Consider the following 16,504-nt stretch of genomic DNA (forward strand, 5'->3'; position numbering starts at 1 on the left):
CCAGGTGAGGGATAACTGCAGGGTTCTGCTGAGGCTGTGATTTGTGTCTGTTTTTCATGTGGGTGAGACTGCAGAAGGCTTCTGTACTAGGTGCAAGACCTCGGATAGGCATAGAGGTCCCCGTTGGTTTATCTCCCTTGTCTTTCTGTCCCTGATGTCATCACCCGTGGCCTTTTTGGATTGAAAATGCCTCAGTATTTTCTATGGACCATTTGAACCTTGGGCCAAGACCCACAAGCTGTAAGGCGCTTTGCAGTGAGAATCAGGTGCCATCCTTGCTTTCTGTGAGAGAGGGACTGCTTCCAGGACTGGGTGGCCGAGTCCAGTTTGGGGGAGCTCCCAGCCCGCTGGGGGCTGGAGCTGTGAAGGAAAATTGCAGAAACCTGCCGTCTCCGAGGCATTGGCATCCCCTTCTGCCAGGGGGAGCTATTCCAGCCACCTCTAGAGAGGTTTGTGGAGGTGTTAAGGGTTTCTTGTTACACGCTGGAAGTGTAACAGTTCAGTTGTGCAACAGTTGTGCAGTGCAACAGCCTGTGACAAACGCCAGGTTTCCTAGAGGAAGATCCATCGGACCCGTTGCCACGTTGAATTTATAGATGCTGCCAACATTGCTGCAGTGAATTTGCCAGCTTGGTTGGTAGAAATATGTAGACTTTGGGGGATGTTCCATTTGCTGTGTTGGGAATCATTTGTTTTGTGTCAACCATGTGTAAACTATTACTGCTGGGAACTGGTAGCATTCACCTAGTGGTGAAGGGGCTGTACACTCGATACCAGGCCGAGAGTTGCTGTTCTTAGAGCTGTTTTACACAGCCACTCCCTTGAATTAGCTCTCCATGAACAAAAATTTAGGAATCCCTGATCTGGGATATCTCTGTGCCAGGAGGAGTTAATAATTATATTTATTATAAATAAATATAATAAAAGAAAATAACCTTTCTTTTATTAAGATCTGCTATTAAGAAAATCAGTTTTGGTAAGCAGAGCACATTGATCTGTCATTTAGTTTAGGCAATAACTGTCAACAACTTTTATCGTGTTAGAGGGGAGAAGGAAGTATTACTTAGGATTCTTGTCGTGTTTTTTTCTTAGCTTCCTGAATATAACAGTTCTGTTTTTAAGGTATGTTTTTCCTACACTTATACATCGAGTGGCTGTAAATAAAAATATTTGATTACATTATGATCATGATTAGCTACATAGATACAGGAGAGGTGCAGCACTCGTTTCACCGTAAATTTGCCAGGTAGCATTATTTGTCTGCATGTTGTCTTACCAAATAAGAAAATACTGTTTCTCCAGCACTTTGCACTTGCCCTCTTGAAATAGAGTTACATTTCTATTAAACCAACATGTTTGATCAGCGCCACTGAGTAAAGGAGGAGCTCAGTATTACTGATAAGGTCCACAATAAATTTGTACTTGGTTTATTTAGCACCTGGCTCTGTCTCCATTCTCTGGTGCATGAGTATTGCAGTATTGGTAGTTTAGAAATACCTGTGTTTGGAAAGGTGCTCAAGCCTTCAGCTCAGATGAGTTACCGCAATTTCTTTTTCCTTGAAACCTAAATGCTGTCTTTGAGTTGATGCATCTTTTTAATCTCAGGCAAAAGGGAGCTCTGGTTTTATCTTTTAATTTAAGCAACCTTGATAAAAAGAAGCCAGGTTATGCTGGAGTCAATGCAGTGATAATCAATTCCTTCTGTTCTTAAGTCATAGTGAAAATGAAAAGAGCTACATTTACTGGCTGTTCTTCATGCCTTTTTGTACAGTGTAAAAGAAAATGAAGCTCTTTTGACCTTCCTCTGACATGTGTAGTCAGCGAAGATGAGGGCAGAGAAAGGCTTTGTCAAAATAAATGAAGTCGATACCAGGCTTTCTAAAATTGTTACTAATGTTCTCCAGTATTATGCTGCAATTAAAGTCACAGCCTGTGAAGACAAGTGCAGGCAATCTCAGCTGCTGTTTCATCCACCAGCACATTTCTTGGTTTCAAGTTTTTGTTCTGTCTTTCAAGCACTCTGTCACAGGCATTTTGAGCCGGTGGCTCTAAACGGGTGCTGTGCTCCTTATGGCAAGCTTTGTCATACGCTTCACCTGGAGTGTGACTGCACCTCCAGAAAACCAGCTGCCCTGGATCTGAGCAGAGCTGGCTGAAATCAGGAGCACTGGGATTTGGACAGAGCTGTGGCAGTGATATGCGTACATGGATCAAAAGAGGTTTGCAAGAAACTAGAGGGTTTAAACCTTAATGATGTGTATATACCTTTACAACTACAGCTGTGTACCTTTTTTTTGCAAGAGAGTTGTAATTTTCCATGACAGTGAGGAGTGATGAGTTCTCCCATAAACTACTAGAAAGAATACTGCTAAGATTAAAAAAGATAAATAAAAACAAAACAAAACTGCTTGCTGCTCCAATGGATCTACCAATTTGTTTCATTGTGTTTGCTAATGGCAAGGAAAGCTGGAGAGCTTCAGCTGCAAGTCCTTCTCTGAGTTTAAGTTACGCTCACCTGGTCTGTATTGCAGCAAGGGCAGCGAATTTGTTCTTCCTGAGGTGTCTTTGTGGAGGAGACAATGAATTTTACAGCTCGTGGTGCAGGGGACTAGTTCATTAGTTGATGATGGCGATCTGCATGCAAACTGAGGTACCTGCTAGCAGCAGGCATAGAAGTGGTGCTCTGTGCCTCTGCGGCTGCTGGGGGAGCTGGGAGCCCTGCAGGTGCATTTGCACGGTCACTTTTAGCTGTGGCCTCTGACGGGAGGGGGTGAAAACCTGAGCGTGCACAGTTTCCCATGTGAAAACTGGTAGTGTGCGTGCTGCTGTTTCGTAGTCTGCGTTGCATCTGAAGAACTGAGCGGTGTGCTTGTGAACTGGTTGTGTTTTAACTGAGGTGGCAGTTAAGAAGGGGATGGCTTAATGTTTGCTTGGCAGAACATTGCAGCAGTAGCAGAGGATGTTGCATTCTCTGTTTAGTTTCAGGTCTAACAAAACTCCTACCTAGTTATGCTTTGGTACATTCCTGCTTCTCTCCTCTATATTTCCTAGACAGCTGTGTTTGCACTGGCTGACTTATCCAAAAAGTGATTTTACTGGTATCGTTATTTGCTTTACCCTGTACTGATAGCAGCCTTCAGCCAGCTCTCTGTTTCCAGCGTCAGGATGGGCAAAGTGCAGACTACAAAATGAGCTTGTCCTGGGGAAGCATTGTACACTACAGTACAACCTGGACAGTATAACATAGTGTTGAACTCAAATCATGGTGGATTGTTTTGGGTAGTCTGTACTGGGAAGTTGAAACCAGCCAGATTTTGCCTGATGGAAAAGTTAGAAAACTTAGCTAATGCAACTCAAAGGAAAGGCTTTTCTGGATGCTTTTTTCTTACAGAAAGTAACAATGATTTACCTGTCATGCTGTCTCTTGCAGCTGGAATGACTGACAGTTTATAGGAAGTGCCATCTGAAAACTGCAGGTGATTTCCTTTCTCGCAGTATACCAAAGAGAGCTTCGCTTTGCTGTTTCAGCACCAGAAATGAAAAAGCTCAGTAGTGGAGTTGTGATGTATGCTGCTACAGGTTTTCATTTTATTTTGCTCTGAAAAGAGCTTGTATCTTTGGTGGTACACGTGCTCTAATTTGCAAACTGCTACAAATGAGGCAAACCAAATTCTCTTTTTCATTGCTGTGAAAAATAGGATCGTACAAAAATGCTTTGCATCCCCCAGAAGAATAAAAATGTGTTGGTGCAGTGGTATTGATGTTGGACATTGGATGATGCAAAGTTAAGGTCAGAGTTTGAGACTACCTAAAAATTCTTCCCCCCACTCGTTACTGGGGAGGGTTGGAAGTCTAGCCTAGATTAAAACAGAGGCTGAGGAAGCAGCAGTGTCACCAGCTTTTGGAAGTCTGATCTTTCCATTGTATGCCAAAACCAACAGGTATGATTCTATGTTTTTATGTATGTACAAATTTTTAAGACTTCTGAAGTATTATGAATGCTTCAGCATATTGCTTAAACAGATGAAAAAAACATGTTGCTTATGAAGTAGCTATAGTTTTAGTGTTGGATAGAAATTTAGCTTACTGGGACGACTCAGGAAGAATGCTGTCAAATGAAGTTCTATGCATAGCAGCGAACGGAATTTTCTAAATTTTGTCTACAAAAGTATTTCTATGCAAAAAGAAAGTATATATATGTAGCAGTATGCAGTGGCTGTAGACATCTCCAGTAAAAATGGACAATTATATTAAACCATGAGTTTAAGGGAGTGCTAGAGTGGTTGCCTGGGGCTTCAGTATGACTTTTCAGTGCTCTGGATAGTTAATATGGAATAGCCTTACTGCTAGGACAGAGGAGCCCAGAATAATTTTCCTTGTCCCAGTTAAGTCAAGAACTATTAGAGCAGTGGAAATAAGGTTTCAACAAGAGGGGGAAAAAGGGTGAGCGAAGTGTCAGCTCTCACTCTCTCTAGTTACAGGGAAAAGTACACATGTACCAGAAGGCAGAACTGCAAGGAGGGTAAGTAGCAGTTACCAGTGGAAACAGAAATTAGGCTAGTGATGCCAAAGCACATAAGTGGATTAGGAATTATTTTCACTTTTTCTGGTCCTTAGAAAAAAAAAAGGCAAACTGTATGTGCATTTGCAGTAAGGAGGGTAGGTCAAAGGAATAGATGTTCTGAGCTGCATGTCTGTCAGGAAAGGATTCCTCTCTGTTATCAAGCCTCACACTTGAGCCATTCAGAGTCATTTCTCTCCAATCCAGTACCACCGTGTCATGCTACACAGGCTGTACAGGAGACCTACTGTGATCCGGTGGCATTGTTTCCCTGATGTTGGCAGCAGAAAAGGCACAGCAGCTTAGAAACTCTAGAAGCGACATCACGTACTTTTCAACGTACCTTTCTCACCTCCTTTCCCTAAGGCATTATATCCCAAGACGTGGCAGGAGAAGATCATTTGATTGTATGACGCTGCAATAGAAGTAAAATTTCTGAGCAGCTTATTCAAGGACCAGGAGCTCGGAAGATGGGCGTGTTTGTGTGAGAGGTTTCTTCAAGCTTCTCACTGCAACACCTGGGAGGTACTCCGTAACCAGAATTTCTAGTCTCTTTTTGAAGTGCAGATGTACCAAGAACACTGGAAGGAATGAAAGGGTGTAACGTAGAAGGTCAGGAACTGGTCAAAACAGTCCCATAGGTGACTGCGTGTGGCGGGGCTGTTTGCTCTGTAGCCATGACCAGTGACCATTTTGCTTCTTAGCTGTTAGCCTTCTAGCCTAAGCTGATGATCAGTAGGGTGTCTGTTTGAAGAAATGGGGCTGTTGACTAAAGAAAAAAATATTCCACTATACTCTACTTTACAAGGAGCCAGCATCGTGCTGAGGGTTTATCTGCAGGAATAATTTCTCATCGTGGTGTATCGTTATTCTCCCATCAGCAGAGAGGCTGATACTTGGAAGTTGTGAATTTGAAAAATTACTAAATCCTTTGATGGCTAACACTTCTCTTACCCATGCAGACTGTTGATGTGTCAGAATCCTTTCAAAAAGGGACAATTTTTGGCATTGGGGTTAGTTTTTGTAGTTCTCAAAATATGTATGATCCTGTGCAGCTGAGAATCGTTACCTGTACAATGCATTGGCTTTTGAACTATTCAGAGACGATTTCTGTAATGCCTCCCGATGATGCATGTGGGCAGGAAGAAGTTTGATCAACCCATTGCTTACAGAGAAGAAGATACAAGGCAAGCCCAAAGGGGAGGCAGAAGTGAGTATTAAGTGTTCTCAGGTGGCTCTTCTAATTGTCTAAAGAAAATTGTCCTTTATGTCATCCCAGATGATGATATTCACAAAAGCCAACCTAGAAAATCATACCTGTATTAGGTACCTACTCTCTGCAGTCAAAGTCTTTTGTGCCTTTATCTTGATTACCTTTGTTACCTTGGGCACTTGGCACAAGAAAAAAAGCCACATCATTCTGATTGCTTCGTGTTTCCTCTCAAAAACAACATCTTGGAAATGCTACCTGAGCTGTGTTCAACCTCTGAAGTAGAATTTGGTCTTTCTGGGAATCATGTGAGAGCAAGTGATTGCCGGGAGCAATGGAGTGGATACTGAAGCTGCAAGAGCAGAGACCTTGGTATCAAAGGCCACCTGCTATTGCTCTCCTTCTCTTCAGCCTTAAAGTTCACTGGGTCACAAACTGAGCTCGTCATCTTCCCGTACAATGGGTAGCGGTTCTTCAGAAGACGAACAGGACAGTTTCTCAAGGATTATTTCATATTCATGTCCCATCCAGAAATCTCTTCCTTTCTGGATGCTCCTTTTCCTATTTTATTAGCTTCAACCTTCGGGTTTGCAACCCAGCTTCCACAGTTATTTGGTAAGAGTAAAACAGACATCTCATAATAGAACTTAAACTATTTTTTTCCACAGATTGCTTTATATTGATCAGCTGATGTGAAGAATTTCTTATGAAAAGCTAAAGAAACTCCTGAACATTATCTGCTTGAAGGGAATGGGGAAAAATGTTTGACAGATCATATTGATGTGGCTGATGTTAAACAATGCTCTGCAAATGTGTTTCCTGTTCATGGTGTGCATTTCATTACCTATGCTCAGTCAGAAATACCTTCCTAGCATGCTAAGATTGTATGTCTGGAGTGAACTCAGTCGATGTAAAACTGAAAGAAAAATGCTAACGAGCATCACTGTCCACGTGCAGGTCTGCAGGCCTGTGGCTGGCTGCAGATGTTCTGGTAATGTACGCTGATGTGGTGCAGCCGTACCCTTGGATCTGAAGCACAAAGGACAGAGCACCTGTTCAGCCATTTTGCTTTTAATTACCTTCAGGAGTTGCGTAGAGTTGTTTTAAAATATGTTTTTCTTGTTCAACCCATTTTCTTCAGCTTAAATGCAAGCACAAGAATCCCATGGGTGTTACAAGACGGCCCCTTCAAGGCGACCTAGGTTCAGGTACTGCAGTATGTGCAAGGCACAGTCATTTTTCATTTTTGTTCGCTGCTTGGCACAAGAGAGACTCCCCCAGCCCCCAACTGCTGCCAACAATTAAAGACAGTTACCAGTCCCCAGCGGGAATAAGTGTTTTCAGCCAATATTTACAGCCTGTTCTGTCCTGGAAGAATGGAGCTATCGCTGCTATTGTCAGCTGGAGATGTAGGGAGACTTCCTTTTGGCTCTTTGGTGAGAAATAATATGTAAAATACAGCTCTGGTGGTGGCTGTTAGCTTTATTGATTGCCCAAGAAGCGCTGCAAGAAGGCGTTGCATAGCTACGGGTTTCCCTAGCTCAAGCTAATTAGTGTATTTGATTTCTTCTGAGTCCTGATGGGTGAGTAACCTTGGTCACCTTCATCCCGGTGAGGAAGGATCCTCCCTGTGCTTGCACGTCACAGGGTATGGCTGAGGCCAAGCCTCCGGGAGGAGTGTTGTGAGTCGGTCGATGAGCTGCTTCCTTGGAATATGTTCTCTTCTGCAGCTTCTGCATGAGGGCAACATCCTTAACCGGTGTCTGATAAGATACAGGATGACTGTTTAATATGCTGAATGCCATTTGTCTTAATATTAAGAGTTTCGCATGAGAAAATAGCGTGATTGTCTCACAGGAGATTGCTATTACAATAGAACCGTATCATAATCTGTCAATATAAATCTTTAATGTTTTCTGTCACTCGAGCAGCCTGGCACACCCGCAGTTTGGTTGTTATCTGTATCTTATTCAGTACTTGGCCTCTTTCTCTGGAGGCCTGCAGAGGTTGCCGTTCCGTAGGAAGAAGCACCGTGTCACATCAGCTTTTGGGAAGCTGAAAATTCGTAGTGGCCAGCAGTGCAACTGGGGGTCCTTCTGTGTTGGCAGTAGTACGCCCCTATTAAGGTGGGCGTGGAAGAGCCAGGGATGCTGTCTTGTTTGTGAGTTTGTTGCCAGCAGCTAATTGCAGAGAAAAAGAGACTTCTGATGTGGGTGTGCTTGCAACACTTAATTTTGTCTTTGTAGGTTAATTGTGGTTTTGCTGTGGGTTTCTGTTTCTTCATTTTTTCTTCTCTACCTCAGGAGAGAAGGAAACTGCATGTTGAACCTGCTTCTGAAGCTCGTGGTCACTTTCTAACCTTGAGGAGAGTGCAAAATATGAAAATACCAGTGTATGTGCTTCAAAAAATGTTACTACTTTTAAAAGAGCAGACCTGTACTCGTTAATGACCCGCACTTGTTGTGTGGAGGATTTCCAAAGGCCGGACAGCTTTCACTATGCTCAGCGGCATTTGTAGCTTGTTACTTCATAGCCTGCCTCTGTGTTCAGCTGTGTGAGGGGTTAGGAAAGCCAAGCACACGGCTTTCCTGCTCTTCTTCTGATGCTCTCCCATTTGCTACTTGGGGGGAACAGAAATAATTGTAATAAAATACAGTCACGCTGCTGGGGTGGAAGCTGGGGCTGACTGAGCCTTTGATTTCAGTGAAGCTGGGATTTCTCTTTAGGCTTGGAGACTGGGAGAATGACTGGGTGTGCTGGTGGTGATGGCAGAGGAGAGAGAGGCAGTCGTATGAATTTTGGCAAGTGGGTGTAAAAACAGGAAAAAGAACTAAGTTTGAGATGTAAAAGGTATAAATAGGGAAGGGAAATGGGCTGCTCTTTGACAATAGAGCCAAAAGAAGCAGATAATGGTGATCAGGTTACAGTCTGGGGGAGGTAAAAGCAAAAAAAAAAAAAAAATGGAGGTAGAGATCTCCGTGGTTGTCAGGGTATGTGTTCATTTCGTTTTTAGGATAAGCCATTTCAGTCATTAAGAAACACTAATCAGCAACTCTTCTCCCCTCACAAGTTCATTTAACCAGTCTGAGCCTATTCCTTAGTGGGATGGGAGTAACTCAAGGAAATGATGGGGAAAGGGTGATCCTTACTGATGGATTTTATTTGCAAGGCAAATCGCACAGGCAGAAAACGATTCCTTTTTTTAGGAGAAATGTTGCTAGAGGAATAGTTCCTGTTGGGTCCCTTTTCTGCTCACTGGCCTCTGTGGATTCAGTTTCTTCAGTATTTCTGCATGCATCTTCATTCCCTGTTTCCAGTTTCTCTGTGTTCTTAGCAGGTAACATGGTGCCCTTAATCGGGGATGAGCAGCGCTTTCTGTTTGGTAAGGTGCAGTGCAACAGCTGTGTTCTTAGGGTTGTTACCCCCAGCGCTGTGCCAAACTGTCCAAGCTGTGAAATTGAGGTACTGGCTTTAGAGCTCTGTGTATGTTGCTAGCCATTGTGCTGCTGTGTTGTGCCAGGTACAAAGATCTCTCTGCTCTTTTTCTTCTGTTTTATTTTTATACTTAGGTTTTCACTTTGTGTCATGTAGAAACCAAAGGAGGTGTATGTAGTTCAGCAGCAGAAGAACCATGCTTACTATGAATCGGCTGCTTTGCACAATAAACATTTTGGGGGCCAGAGACTCAAGCCTTTTAACCTCCTACAGTGCGATGTCTTTTTTTTCTTCATACTTTGACACAGCTCCTGCAAGAAATGTATACAGTTACCTTCCACCGGCCTCTCTCCCTTACAGCCCATCTTTCCTTTTCCATTTTTTTCCTTAAATGGTGAGAAGCCATCAGGTTAAGTAGTATTTAATATTCCTTTGAGTTGGAAGCTTTCATCCCACTCTGAGCAGAGATCTGGCCTCAGTTATTTGTACCTTTATGTGCTTTTAGCAGTCTAATTACAGCTAGGTGGTGTAATTGTGTAGGAGCTCCTTACTCCTCCGACCAGGAAACACAATGGAGCAGCATGTTATCTGCTGACACTGCAAGCTGTGTTGACTGGCTTGGTTTCTGTGGAGAGCAGTCAGGTACCTTCAGAGGCTTGGATCTTATCTGTGGGCTGCTCTGTGGCCTGGAGCCTGGGGGCAAATCTGGGCAGTGGTTCTCTGTTTCTCGGGCACACTAGAAGGGAAGAAAACTTCTGCAGAAGAGAGGTTTGTCTCTGAACCTAGGCAGAGGCTTTTACAGGAACCAAGAGATGTCACAAGTGTTCAGTCTTCCCTGCAGAAGCATAGTCTACTTCTGATTTACCTTTTTTAGCTTGAAACGGTGCTGCATGGATGCTAAAAACCCACGCTCCTAAAATAGATAGAGTAGAACGAGCACTTCACTGATGACTCTTCTCCAGGAGAGGAGAGGGAGAAGGTAACAATGTTCAGATGGCAAATATTAGTCATGTCACTTAATATATCTGAAGACCTCAGACACCAACAGCATAAAGGTGGTGGAGGAACCTGGAGGGAATGAAACCTCCTAACAAACCGGGCAGGTTATTAGAGGTGCACTGGGTATGGATATGAGACCTGAGGAAATAAGCCAACTGAGCAAAACAACGAAGAGCATGCTCACAGAGGCTCAATGTGCTCGATGGATCCCAAGCCTGCTTTTACCTGCCTGTTTGCAAAGCTGTTCTCTTGTACGTTTGACAGGTCTCTCAGAGCATCTCTCCGGGGAGTTCCCTGCTTACAATGCAGCTGCCTGTGCAGAAAGGCTAGTACAAAGGCTCGCTACCTCCAAAATAAGTGATTTTTTCCAATATAAATATTGATTTGAGTGGTGTTATTCTAGCTTTTACGGTAATGAGTGCTGTACAGAAGCTGCTTGTTCTTTTCACGTAGTATCTACGCTGCCAGCGTGCACCTTGCAGTCCAATTTGGCTGGCTCAGCATCCCCTCACTTCCTCAGGTCACACGTTGGCCTTGGCCCAGTTGGCAATCAGCTCATGGAAGAGCCTCCGAGGTGCCACTGCCTGCTGATTTGCTGGGAACACATCTTGTAAATGAAATACAAAGTATGTATATCCACTTGTACCTAAGTGGCTTCCAGCAGACTTGACCCAACGGAGCAAGCAGGCCGCTGAAGTCCCTGCGGAGGCATCGTGGGAGAAGTGCATCGTTTCCAGTTGCTTGCTCTGATTGCATTGTTTGTATAATTATTCGCTTTAGAGCCAGCGGGTGCGAGAGGCTGCGTGGCTGTGGGCACAAGAGGGTAGGAAGGGGGAGTGCAGCTGTGGGCGCGTTGGATTTCCCTGTGCATAGAAGGGGTCATGAGAAATCACAGCGCGGGGCTGATTTCCCCATCTGTTTGCTTTTTTTTTTTTTGACAAATCTTCAGCAACAGGGGCTGAATGTGCACCCTCCTTGTGTTTTTCCCCTTTTGTTTCACCTTTTTGGTGTTTGTTTATGAAGAGAGCTGCTCTCCTGAATGTACTCCCGTCTCTTTTTGCGCTTGTGCTCAGACCTCTGTGTAAGCCCTGTGGGCTGCTGAGTTACGAGTACGGTTTTGGTGGCACTTCCCATCTTCGGGATTCAGCTGTTGCCAGACACCTAGTGAACGTATGAACTGAGTGAAGTACTTCCCTGCTGTGAACTCTGCTGATATATCAGGGGCTAAACTAAGCTTTGTTTATTAATGTTGTTAATTTAAATTGTGCAAGAATGCTTTGAAAATGTGACAGCGGACAGGGCAGCAGGCAGTCAATACCGTTAAATGACAATACTGCTCGATATTTGCTGTTAATTGAGAGAGGCAGCAGCTGCTGGTATGCGGCTTCAGCCAGGATGAATCAGTAATAAGTCTGTAACTTGTTTTATTTTTGTTTCCTGGTTTAAAGTTGCATCAGCCCTTTACAGGTCAGTAGCTTGCTTGGGATAGAAATCAAAGATCAGAGCAGGCCTTAATTGAGGACTTGATTTTGTTTCTGTTTCCCAGTGAGTGTCGTAGCACTGTGATAAATTTGGCAACAGGAATAAAATTGCCTTGTATTTAAAGACTAAACTTAAAGATTTTGGGTTTGTTTTTTTCCACTCTGTGTGGCAGACGGTGTGATTGTAGCCGGCAAAGCTAGCTCCTGCTTTGAAAGAAAGCATTTTTGTTGCTTTCCCACTGGCTTCCAGAGGTATTTGCAGTTATGGTTTCTCTGAACAGGAGTTTGGTTCATCTCTCTTTGCTGGATGGCACTCCAGGTTGTGGTGTATCAGTGTTCGGCCCCTGCTGGAGGGACCCAGCAGCAGGAGGGAGAACATGAATTCAACATTTTCCTTGTGCTTTTTTTTTGCCATGCAAATGTGTCGTTTAACCTTTGAAAACTTACTTGATAAGCTGTTATCAGCCAGCAGTTAAAATAACAAACCCTCCCACCTCGCTGAGTTGGGACAGGAACTTCCCAAGGCTTCAAGGCCTGGGTATTGTACAAGAACAATATCAATCCAGGGAGAGTAACCGGGCTGGGGACAAAGTTTAGTCTCTGAAGAAATTGGCCCCAGTTGCTATTTTCATGGTGTTTGTGCGGTCTTCCCTGTAAGTATGTATTTTGCACGAAATATTTTATTTTGCACTAGATATGGTCATGATAGTGCAAAGCCACAGTAAGGTGGTGGGCAGCATCTTGAACAGATCTTAAATTGAACACGAATTGGAAACGAAATCCTAGCTCTGTTGAGAACAATGCTAACAGTCACAGCTCAGCTTTTGCCACAAGCAGGAGAATTTCAAAGCAAATAATGTTTTGTTTGTTCAGTTCTTTAAACAAAATACATCTGCAAGGGATGGTGTTTGAACCAAATACTCAGAATTCTGCTGGTATTTTGTTAGGATGAGAAATACCAGATTGAAAGGAATATTTGGGGCTGTGATGGTTATCCTAAAGGGGAAAAATCTAACCACCAGGTATGTTTTGTAATTTGTTTCCGGTGTGTATGGTTCTCTATACTACATATAATTGGTTTTGTATTTGTTCTACAACAAAAATAACAATTTTTACCAAGGGCGTAAGTGCATTTGTTCATTGTTAAGAGTTTAAATCTGTGATACTGTCTTTTTTTGTGTATTGGCTTACAGGTACATAAAATCTTTCAAGTTAAACCTGGCAGGCAATGTGTTAAAGCTGATAGAACACTATACAAAGCTGTAGTAAATACAGGTGCAGGAAGAACAAAACTCATCTGGTGGTAAAAGTCCTCAGGCCCCTAAAATCTTGTCTCCTCTAGGGTACTGACAATTCCTACCTTTGCTAGCAGTTATAAAACGATGTTTTATAATCTTAGGAAGCTGTAATTTTCACGTGAAATTCAATAATATATTCCAGTGGCATTCTTCCAGCTTCAGGCATCTTCAGGCTAGTGTTTTTTAAGAAATCTCTCCAATTTAATGTGCTGTTTTAGCTGTACTGTAATCAAATGCAATCTTTCCCGATTTTGTATGTTTCTTATTCTCAGTTATGCATTATTGTTTCATCTGTAGCATCTACCTAAGTGTTTTTTTCTTAAGCAAGAAAATACATTTTGGGGTGTGTACGCACAGATTATATATATGTCCATGATTCCTGTATTTAAAACTGTGGTAAAAATTGTGATTGCCAGCTTTTGGGACTTCTTTCTTTGATTTCATGGCATCAAGTGATTTTCTTGTAAATAAAAACAACCATCTATATTTTAATACATAAAAAAGTTTAAACTCTAAAAATGATCTAATAAACCTGTTCAAATGTGATGCTCTGTCCTTCCATACCTCTTTTGGAAGGAGTTATTAACAGCAATGTGCTAATTAGGAAATAGACTGTATACCTGTGTAGCATGCTTCCCTATTTCTAGTTTTTATTTTTTTTTTAATTTTTTTTTTGCTAGCTGCTTGGCCTGGTCTGTAGCAAGGTGTATAGATGTTCTGCTGCTTTGCCGTGGTCAGCTGCCCGCACTTCTAAGGAGCTTGGGTGCTGTGTCTTTGGTGCTCTTGCTCCTGTTGTGCCCCCACCTCGCTCTCAGGACGTGTCCGTGTGGCATGGTCCTGGTGCCAGCAGATGCTTCTGTGCAGCTGTGTGGGCACCAGCCCCTACGAGAACACCGCTCGTGCCGATGACCGGTTGTTTCCACTTGGGAAGGTACAGCAGAGCTTCGCTGATTTGGAGGCTTTATTTTTCTTTACAAACTGCTGGGCGAAGTGGGAGAAGTCCTCCAGGAGCATCGCCTCAAATAACAGTGTGAAAGCAGAGCTGTAGCACCGCTTCAGAGCACCGGGAGAGTCACCTGCTGCTGGTGGAGGGATGGGGACGGCTGAACAGATTTACTGCAGCTGTGCGTCTCTTAGGGCCAGCGTCAGTGCATTGCCTCCAGGATGGTGCTTGAAGTGGGAATTACTGTGCTAATAAGTGATTAAAACAGGCCTGGTACAGGTCAACAGTGATTGCAGGTTGGGACTTTTGTGCATGTATGTTGCTGTTGTCGTCATCCTCCTTTCAGGAGACCAAATAATAGCCTCTGAATGTAGCTTAACCTTGAATTCACAGTCTTTCTTGTTGGGAGTGTGGAATTGCCTTTGCTGTTTAATTTGCCACAAAAACAGTGAATATAAAGAATTAGTTGTGCTAGCATCACTGAATCCCTCTGTCAGTGTTGTAGTAATGTTGATGTGGCTGTGGTGATTAAGGATCCAAGAAAAACAATGTCTGCAGGTAGAGCTAATCTTTTCACCTTACAGGCTAGTATCAGCCAGTTCTGTAGTTTCAAGGTGATGATTATTTCTAATTATATCAAGAACCACACTAAGTCTTGGCCATCTTTTAGACTTCTGTGGGATGGGAAGAATATACAGTAGGCTCAGGCCTGGAATTCTCAAAATCTGTTGTCTCTTTGCTTGTGTGTTTGTGACACCAAGAGAAATAATGGTATGAGGAGTTGTAATCTGTGTTGGAAGACTATAGTAGCTTAAGCTTTTCCTAAAATTTGTTTATAATTAGGGAAATAACTTGGAGTGTTAGTATAAAAATTAAGTGGAAAAAATCATTAATAGATTATCTGGAAGTGTTATTTTAAAATCTAATCCAATCCAGAATAATATGTATATATATAATGTGTGTGTGTGTATTTAATATGGAAATCTGTGAGCTCTTTTATGGGAGCTGCTTGCTCAATTTAAAATAAAATTGTACTGTAAAAGGATTATAAGGTGTATGCCTGTGCTGAGAAAGGATGTGCTAAATGTTGTGAGGTGTTTTTCTGCTCCTAGGTTCTATCCTTTTTGAAAGTGCATACTTTATTTTGGATGTTTTCTGCTGCGTTTAGATGTACCACGCAACATCAGGATATGCTAACAGGATGTTTTGGATGGATCTTAGGAACATTTATTTAAATAAGTTTTTGTTCAATAGGATTCTGAGTTTTCTTACTGCTTTTCTTTCTAGAGAAAAGAATTCAGCGCTGGACTGTCTTGAACATTACTCATGGTGCAACTTCAGAGAGCAGCTTGATTTATCTGACTTGAAGAGGAGGCACATGTGCAGTAAGCCAAGAGGACATGGGCTTTCGGTGCATCTGGAAAAATGATCAGGTATCAGCAGTTTATGTTTGAACTGTAGTAACTAGTCAGAAACTTGAGGAGGCATGAAACAAAAGAGCACTCACTCCTGCAGTTATCCTTACGTTTTAGATGTTCTTTGCTCCCCAAAGGTAGGGATTAGGTAAGATGACCATCTCGTTTTATATTATGTCCATAGCCATTTCACTGCTAAGCGTGCTCACTTGCAATAGCTCAGTTGCAGGACATCTGATGGGATCCAGTTCAGATGCAACTTGTGAGTGACCAGGAAGCAACGGGTGCCAAAGGAATGTTTCCATAGCCTGGGTTGAATTTAATCATAAAGTGTTCAGATTTTTCAAATGTAACTTGAACTCTGAGAGCTTTTGAATCTATTCAGTCAAATTTATTGATGTTGTGAGGGGACAATTCTGATATATTATTTTTCTATTGTTTTAAGTACTCTTTCATTGTACTTGCTGTGTAATCGGCTGCTTTTTGGAGAAAGCAGATTTCCTCACAGGAATCCACACTGTTTTAGCCTGAGTAGAGATACCAGGGAAGTTCCAGCAAATGCAAAGAATAGTGGTTCACATTGAAATTGTAGCAGGTTATAGGCTAAATAATTCTAGAATGATAGGTTTTTAGCTATTTGTTTGTTTTCAAGCAGCTGTTCATCATCTCTAAAATAAGGTCAAATGTTTAAGGTAGTATCAAACTGTCCGGTGTGATCAGGGACTTTTTTTTTTTTAGCAAGCTCACGGTTACAGTTTGGTTACAGTGAAGCGGATTCATTAAAACAGTTTGGCATTTCGGCGGCATTTGTCGATTCTGTTCCTCTGCTCACAGCTGTGCTGTCTGAGAAGGCAGAGCCTGCCTGTCGGAGGACGTAACTGCTGTCTGGGGGCAGCCAGGTTCAGCTCGGGGAGAGACTTTGGGAGGCTGAGCAGGGCAGGGGAGGAGGAAGGGGAGCGAGAGGTGCAGGCAGCAGCCAGCAGCCTGTGGCAGGGAGACTGAGCTAGGACGGAGAAGCAGAGACAGCGAGGGCTAAAGGGATGCCTGGAAACAAAGCACAGCTGGCAGGGAAGGTTGTGTGCTAACACCTCCTACTCTGACTGACCTGGTCTCTTTGAATTTCCTTTGCTGAAGATGTTCTGGTTCATATTCCGAGAAAACT

At 42.9% G+C, this 16,504-nt stretch overlaps 1 protein-coding gene across 5 annotated transcripts in view; it reads left to right on the forward strand.

The window, feature by feature from the left end:
* MAP3K13 (mitogen-activated protein kinase kinase kinase 13) overlaps positions 1-16,504 on the forward strand; it is a 77,897-nt gene that overhangs the window by 17,466 nt on the left and 43,927 nt on the right. For all 5 annotated transcript variants that reach the window (XM_083848797.1, XM_083848796.1, XM_083848798.1 and 2 more), the window contains one exon: positions 15,215-15,360. The gene's annotated coding sequence lies outside the window, so the exon portion shown is untranslated. The remainder of the gene's footprint in view (positions 1-15,214; positions 15,361-16,504) is intronic.

The sequence above is a fragment of the Anser anser genome, assembly GCF_964211835.1.
Source record: "Anser anser genome assembly, chromosome: 9".
NCBI lineage: Eukaryota > Metazoa > Chordata > Aves > Anseriformes > Anatidae > Anser > Anser anser.